Raw genomic sequence first — 7,936 nt, forward strand, 5'->3', positions numbered from 1 at the left:
GATCAGTGCTTAAAATACATACATTTCCCCCATTGACAGGCTCAGCATCAGTGTCGGCTTGTTTTTTCTGTTGTCAGTGCCAATGAGAATTATGTTCTGCTTTCACCATGTTCTTTTGTACAATCAGGGGGGAAAGGTTTTCCACACTAAACATGTGGTTTCCTCCTTCAGAAGCAGCTAGATTCTCTAAGCTTCTGCCCTCCCTTTTTAGCCAGCCATGTCCTCCATCCACAGCCCGCTCAGCTGGACACAGTTGTATGACATCAAAGTCACCCTGTGTGTGCATCCACAAAGTAGCAGAACAAAAATTCTACTTGCTAAGGGGGCTACGAAGTCTACTACAGCTCCACAGAGTGCAATTGTTCCTCTGGCCTGATGTCCTCTTCTTAACTCTTCAAGTGACCTTCTGGAAATGCTGATATTTGAAACCCAGCCCCAAACCCTATATTTTGGAAAGATTCTGCTCACTTGAGACATTTCCCTTCAGGCTCCTGCTCTCCACGGTGTTTGGAGTGGACTCCTTGGTGCTCTTGCTGGGCCCATGACAGACTTCTGTTGGCCCCTCCCCTTCTCTCCCATCTTGTGTGCATGTGTGTCTGCGCATGCGTGCTTGCATGTGTGTGTGTGTGTGTGTGTGTGTGTGTGTAGAAAGCAGCTCGAGAAGGCATATGTGCCTAAGGCCGATGAAAGTCTTAATGTGGTCCCAATTTTGAAAGAATAAGTAAATAAATGGTTAAATTCATAATGACTGTTAAAAAGTGCTTCTCCAATGACAAAGTGCCATGAAAAAATGTGGCTTATTATTGAAGACTGACAATTTTATTGCTGTTGTGCAGTTCTGCTCTGCAGGACATTGTACACTGAAGGCTTTGCATTACTTGTACAAATGGAAAGATTCCTTTGGTCATGCTCATATTCCTTCTTCTTTTGAAATAGAACCTACCAGTGGCTTTACCTGAAATATGTGTTTGTGTGAATGGGAAGGGTGCAGTAAAAACGCAGAATGTAAGAGCTTCAGGAAACCAAAGGAATATCCCAATAAGACTTGTAACATAAACCTGCCCCATGAAAAACTGGGTTTCCACAGAAGGTATATCAAAGTGACCACTGTGGGGTTTCTGGCTTAACTTTTACATCTCATCACTGATACCTGCAACCTGGAGCCCTGAGCCCTGCTCCAAACTTTATGTTCTCTTAGTTAGGTTTCTAATACTGTGATAAACCCCATGACCAAAAAGCAACTGGAAAGGAAAGGGTTTGTTTCTGTTTACACTTCTACATCCCAGTCTATCATCAAAGGAAGTCAGGCCAGGAACTGAAGGCAGGAACTCGAGGCAGGAAATGAAGCAGAGGCCATGGAGGAACACTGCTTATTAGCTTGCTCTCCATGGCTTGCTCAATCTACTTTCTTATAGTCCCTAGAACAACCTGCCTAGGGACAGCACCACCCACAGTGGGCTAGACCCTTCCTCATCAATCATTAATCAAGACAATATCACCACAGACTTGTCCACAGACCAGCCTCACCAAGGCATCTTCTCAATTAAGATTCCCTGTTTCCACATATGTCTAAGTTTGTGTCAACATGTGCTAGCACATATGATTGATCTCATTTAAGAAGAAAATTAAGTGTGGCATGATTTGTAATGACCACACAAAACCATTGAGCAATCCATAACTGTTTTTTTACAAAATCGAACAAGAACTTTAATGGAGAAAACTGCCATGTGGTTCCACGCTACTTCAGTTCTTCCACTGGACATGTGAGTTAGGCCTCTCTTGGTTTGGCTTTCGCCTATACAGAAGGCAGAGAAGAATGCTTGTGCCCAGACCCTGGGCAGGATTGTCATGATCAGGATTTCAGAAACAGCCAAAGAGCAGAGAACTAGAGAATGAAGCCTTTGTCCAGCAGCGGGGACCACCGGCTCATGTGTGCGTCCTGGAAAGCACCATTCTAAGCAGGAGAAAGATCATGGTGGACAACTATTACAGGAGGCATCTGTGTAGAGACTGGACACTATATGTATACCAGGGATTGGATGTGTATTAACCATTTTGATTTTTCTGATACCCCAATAGGGAGGCCTCATTTTTATTACTCTCATTTGTAAGCAAAGTCACCTGGGCAGTGAGGAGCTCAGTGTTGTGGTCTAAGTCACATGCAAATGGCACATATAAGCTGAACCCGAAGCTCATGGCTTTGGAGCCTAATATCCATTTGGAGCCTCTTATCATTGCTAAGAAGTAAGGGCTCTTGTACAGCCCCCCTTGACTTGTAGAAAACATTAGATTTAGATGAGGCTAAGGAATGTTCTCAGGACTCTTGAGTTGCTGAATATCAGAACAGAGAAACTTCCCTCAGCATCTGGTGCTTGAACCAATGCGTTAACTCATTTCAATACTCCATGTTCTGTGTGTGCCTCCAGTCTGTCTGCTGATATAACTGTGAGAGGTTTGGAGCCTGGAGAGAGAAAGAGAGAGATCACTGGACAAAGGGATTCTTGTGAAAATGAGGCTCCGAGTTTGGGTTTCCAGCACCCATGTAGAATCCAGCTGTGGCCCCGAAAATTTGCAACCTCAGTTGTAGTTTCTCCTCATGGAGGAAAGACAGGAGAATCCCCAGAGCTTGCTAGCTAGGCAGTTTAGCTGAAATGGCAAGCTCTAGGTTCATCAAAGATACCTGTCTCAAAAAATAATACAGAGAGCAATAAAACACAACAAAATGACAACAAACAAACTGTGGAAAGCAATTGAAGAAGACATCAAGATAGCGACCTCTGAACTACAGCATACATGTCAACATACATCTCAGCAAATACATGTACACTCACATGTTCGTGTATATACACCCCATACACGGGGGCGGGGGGTAGGAATAGAGCAGGGGGAGGGAAGGATGGAGGGAGGGAGACAGAGAGACTGGTGAAATAACGTATAGAGCAGAGAAGAGGCATTTGAAGAGGGAAAGGGGTTCAACGCTGTTCTTTGTGAAGTCATTTGATACAGCTTTCCAAGACACAAGAGAGAAAACAAATCAGAAACTAGGCTAGGCAAAGAGACCCAGCTCAAGCACTGTGAGTGCTAAAAGAAGAGCAAAGGAAGCCGGGCGGTGGTGGCGCACGTCTTTAATCCCAGCACTTGGGAGGCAGAGGCAGGCAGATTTCTGAGTTCGAGGCCAGCCTGGTCTACAGAGTGAGTTCCAGGACAGCCAGGACTACACAGAGAAACCCTGTCTCAAAAAACTAAAAAAAAAAAAAGAAGAAGAAGAAGAAGAGCGAAGGAAGAGGCTGTTTAAGTGAGGCCTAAGCCTCCAGCTTCTAAAGGGTCAATGATGGGTAGTGACAGCTCACAGCATGCCCACCTGATGTTGGTGCAGAGGGCCTCAGGCCTCAGCACCAGGCTGGCCGTTTCTCTACTCAGGTGACACAACACACATGTGAGGATTGTAAGACGAGGCCCTTAGGGCTCTGTTCACAATAAAAACATTGTTCGAGCCCTTTATACATGACTCAGGGTACATTGTATGTCTGACTGAAAAAAAAAAAAAAACCAATGAGCTGTTTCTACAAGCACTAACGTGTTGGCCAAGTTGAAAGTGGTGCCCAGTTACATAAGAACTACAAATACCTGGGAGCAAGCACCTTGTATGGGACAGGCTGAACTCCTGGAGGCAAAATGCCAGCATCTCTGCTGCCAGCCGAGAATCACTGTGGTTGGACTGGGTGTTTCGTTTTGTTTTTAACCCTAGCTTTTTGGCAGTGAGTCCTGAATGCCAAGTGGGGCCCCTGAACCCTGTCTGACACCGGCCTGTATTTTATAACATTATTCTTGTTCCTTCTCTATTTGAAAAAAACAGAAGAGGTGAATAACAGAAGTGGGGAAAAGGAAAGAATAATTAAAATGTGTTCTGTGCAAAACACTTGTGTGTTAAGCCTACAAGAGGTTGAGTACAGTGTTAAAAAACAAAACAAAACAAAACAAAAAAACAGAATAAAAGAAAAAAGAAAAACAAACTTCTATCTAAATATAGGTTCAAATCTTAGTTTTGTCATGGCTTAGCTGTGGGTTCCCTGATAATTGCTCAATGTTCCTGAGCCTTCATTTTTTTTTTCATCTGCAAAATGGGCACAACAACATTACCAACCCCCCAGGAGTTCATGTGAGAACATGTGAGATATTCACAAGAAATGGAGCTTGGCTTCACATGTGGTGCCTGGGGCCTAGCAGATGTTAACAAGTATTGTTCATACAATAAGGGAGATGGCCTCTCCTAATTCCCTCAAGGGAGGCTAAGACTGAAAGAAAACTTCAGCAAGATAGCTCCTTGAACAGTACCCATTCCTGCTGCAGGTAGGGTGGTACATTGACAGACAACATTGAGCATGGAGTTGGAAGACTTAGAGTTTAGACTCATCTCACTACTTAAGACTCAAGGAAGGTTAACTCAAGAAAGGTTAAATCCTGCTCAATGTGTCTTCCCTTCCAGGCCAATAGATACTCTTCTTACTCTACTTTCTGCCTGCAGTAAGAAGGCTGAGATCCTGCCTATGTGGGTTGTGGGAGTAACTCCTATTTCCAGTAGCTGGAGATCCAGCAGACTTAGCGAGGAAAAGAAACATTGTGACACAAGAAACATTGTGACACACTCCCGCTATCCCATACTTGGGAGTCTGAAGCAAGAAGGTCAAGAGTTCAAAGCTAGCTTAGGCTACATTGTAAGGCTGGGCCTCGAAGAAAAAATTATGAAGAAGAGAAAAGAAAAACAGAAACAAACAAAGGAATATACTCACCTATGGAGTGGCCATGTCCCAGCTATACTAGAGGAAAACAGGGCAAATTCTTCTACTGTTTGACCTGAGTACTATGAGCACATTTTTAAAAATATTAAAAATAATTAAATTAAAAATGGTGTTGAAATTGTAGACAATCCAGAAAAAAATAGAAAACTTCTTCAATTCTAACTTATAAGTATTATTATAAGCATTATAATAATTATAAGCACTATATAGCATTGTATTTTCCTGTCTTATATTCTGCCTGTGAACATCAAGTAAAGTCTATGTATCTGTTTTTTAATAAGATACAGCCAAAGGTGCATGCTGTCTTATAGCTTCCCTCACATGACAATCTCTTGTTTATGTTTTTCCACATCATTAAAGTTTCTTCCATAATCTACAGCTTGATTTTTAACGGCTGCTTGTTTTTTCCACACTGTACAGAGCCAACCTTCTATTGCTGCACATTTTGGCTGTTCCTGGTCCCCCTATTGTAAGTATTGACAGGCTTTTGGAGAATAATGAAAGGCTCAAATGTTTGGCTTGGTTTCTCCTTTTGGGTAGAGCCGGCTTTTCAGTCTTTTCTTCCTCTTTGTATCCTTTAGCTTTTGGGTGGAGGCCCAGTGAGCTCCACAAGGGGTAGTGTGTGTTTAAGAAACTCAGCTAAGGAAACCAACTGATTGCAAAGAGCTCTGAACTCCGAGTGCTGGGAAAATACTGAACATTGTAATTGGCCTAACGCTGCTCCCGTGAGAGATGCCATCTCTCTTGGCCTCCAAAGTCCTGGCGGGGATTGTAACTTTTCGCATCCAGCTGATGACAGATAACTATTCAGCACTTCAACAGTTAGGTGCAACCCTCAGTATATTTCCTCAAGCCTTTCAAGTACTCTTTGCATAGGCTTACCAGGTCATCCTTGGAGACGGAAAGCCAAGCAGGATGACGCCAGCAAAACAGGACTGCAGGCTTTAGGTTTCATCTAAAACGATGGCCTCTTGGACGGGACTGAAGCAGTCCTCCCCGAGCCAGGCTTCGGGTCAATGTTGATTCAGGAAAGCTTGCCACTGATGAGCCACGGGCATGCCAGAGAATTGCGCAGTACATGCCAACGAGTAACCTCATCCGATAATCAAGCACGAGCCAATCTGTGGACGCTTTGCGTAACAGCATATTTGGATTTGGGGCTTAGCTTTCAGGGTTTGAGTTTCACGTTTGCCTGAGCATACTCCCAGCCTCCTGGGGCCCCTCCTGGGTGCCCTGTCTCTGCTTGCAAATGGAGAGAGCAGTTCTTCTGAGAGCTAGGATTTGGCTCTCCTCTGCAGGTAACACAGGGCTCAGGGCTCGGCCAGGGTTCAGCTGTCTCTCATTTGGCTGAGCCTCTTTCCGGCCTGCACTACTTCACACAGCCTGATTCTTGCTGATGGGTCAGCAGTGTGGCCTGTTGTAATTCTTAATAGGCAACCTTGGCATTGTCGTGACCTTGGATGCACCTTAACAATGAGATTTGTTGACTGGCATCTGCTAATATAACAAATTCTGTGTAGTCACCGTTGTAGTAACTGGCAAAGCATTACGGAAGCAGCATGCATATCGTCTGCCAAGAGCTCCTGAAAGGACCAAGAGGCTTACGCGAATTGAGGTCCCCGACTCCTCCACGGGGCCTTTCTTCCGCAGATATCCTGCAAGTGTTGGTTCTGTGAGTTTATTTCGGATCCCTGTGGTAGTAATACCAGCCTTCGAATAATGGCTGCGGAACAACTGCCACGGTCTGGGTTCTCTTTGAGTCTGAGGTCAAAGACCTGGGTGTTTCACCCATCCCGTTTGTACTGTCTCCCAGGTTGTGAGTGTTTGTGTACTCAAGACGACAATAAACACGAGAGTTCAAATAGCAATAACTTTAGGGACAACAGCAAGCTAATGACTACGGAAGAGTCTTCCAGAGAAAGAACCATTTACTTGCATTCAAACCCTAAGTAAAAAGAAACTGTTCCCTTAAGGTAGGGCCCAGTGCTGAGAAGAGACTCTGCTCTTCCCCGGGACATAAGGCTGCTCAGAAGCACTAAAGCATCACTCAGCAATATCCATACTGGAGGGACACAAACCCTTTCTAACAATCAGGGGACAAGGACCCAGCACTTAAGTACTTTACCAAAGAAATGAATTGTACTAGTTCTTAGTTACCTTTCTGTTGCTGTGAAGAGACATCATGATCCAGGCAACTTACAAAAGAATGGATTTAACTGGAAAGGCTAGTTTACAGTCTCAGAGGGTGAATCTACAACCGTCCTTGTGAGGAGTATGGCAACAGGTAGGCAGGCAGGCATGGGGTTGGAGCAGTGTCTGAGAGTTTACATCCGATCTACAAGCAGTAGGAGGGGGAGGGGAAGGGGGAGGGGGAGGGGAAGGGGGAGGGGGAGGGGGAGGGGGAGGGGAGAGAGAAGAAGAAGAAGAGGAGGAGGAGGGGGGGGAGGGGGGAGGGAGGAGGGGGAGGAGGAGGAGAGGGAGAGGGAAAAGGAGAGGAGAGAGAGAAGAAGGGGGGGGGGGGGGGAGAGAGAAACACTGATACAGAGTATTTCCAGCCTTTGAAACCTAAAAGCCCATCCCAGTGACACACTTCCTCCACCAAGGTCAAGGCTCCTAATCCTTCCCAAACAGTTCCACCAACTGGGGCATCCAAATATATGAGTCTATAGGGACCATTTGCATTCAAACCACCACAGGCTGGGTATGTAGCTTGGTGGTAGAGAACATGCCTAATATGTGCCAGGCTCTGAGCTCCATCCCTGGCACTGTGGAATGAGAAGAAAAAGTTTTTTTTTTTTTTTTTTTTTTTTTTCAACATCCCAAAGAAAGAAGCTGCAATTTCAGGCCAGTGAGATGTCTTAGTGAGTAAGGTGCTGCCAAGCTGGTGGCATGCATTGTATCCTCAGAACTCACATGGTAAAAGGAGAGAATCAACCCCTACAAGTTGCCCTTTGATTTTCACACATAAGCAATGGTGAGCACACACATATGCACACGTGCACATACACAACTTAATTTAATTAAATACTAATAACGGCTGAAATATTATTAGAAGCTGAAAAACCAGAGCAATTAATGGTAAATCTTCATGGATGTGTGTGTGTGTGTGTGTGTTCTCCAGAGCAAAAAAGAATTAG

The 7,936-nt window shown here is 44.7% G+C and overlaps 1 long non-coding RNA gene across 1 annotated transcript in view; it reads right to left on the reverse strand.

Moving 5' to 3' along the window:
- Nucleotides 1-6,485, reverse strand: part of LOC143435091 (uncharacterized) — a 17,023-nt gene extending 10,538 nt beyond the window's left edge. Inside the window, exon 1 of the long non-coding RNA XR_013105077.1 lies at nt 5,682-6,485. This is a non-coding gene — a long non-coding RNA (uncharacterized LOC143435091). The remainder of the gene's footprint in view (nt 1-5,681) is intronic.
- Nucleotides 6,486-7,936: the final 1,451 nt, after the last annotated feature.

Source organism: Arvicanthis niloticus, chromosome 19 (genome assembly GCF_011762505.2).
Source record: "Arvicanthis niloticus isolate mArvNil1 chromosome 19, mArvNil1.pat.X, whole genome shotgun sequence".
NCBI lineage: Eukaryota > Metazoa > Chordata > Mammalia > Rodentia > Muridae > Arvicanthis > Arvicanthis niloticus.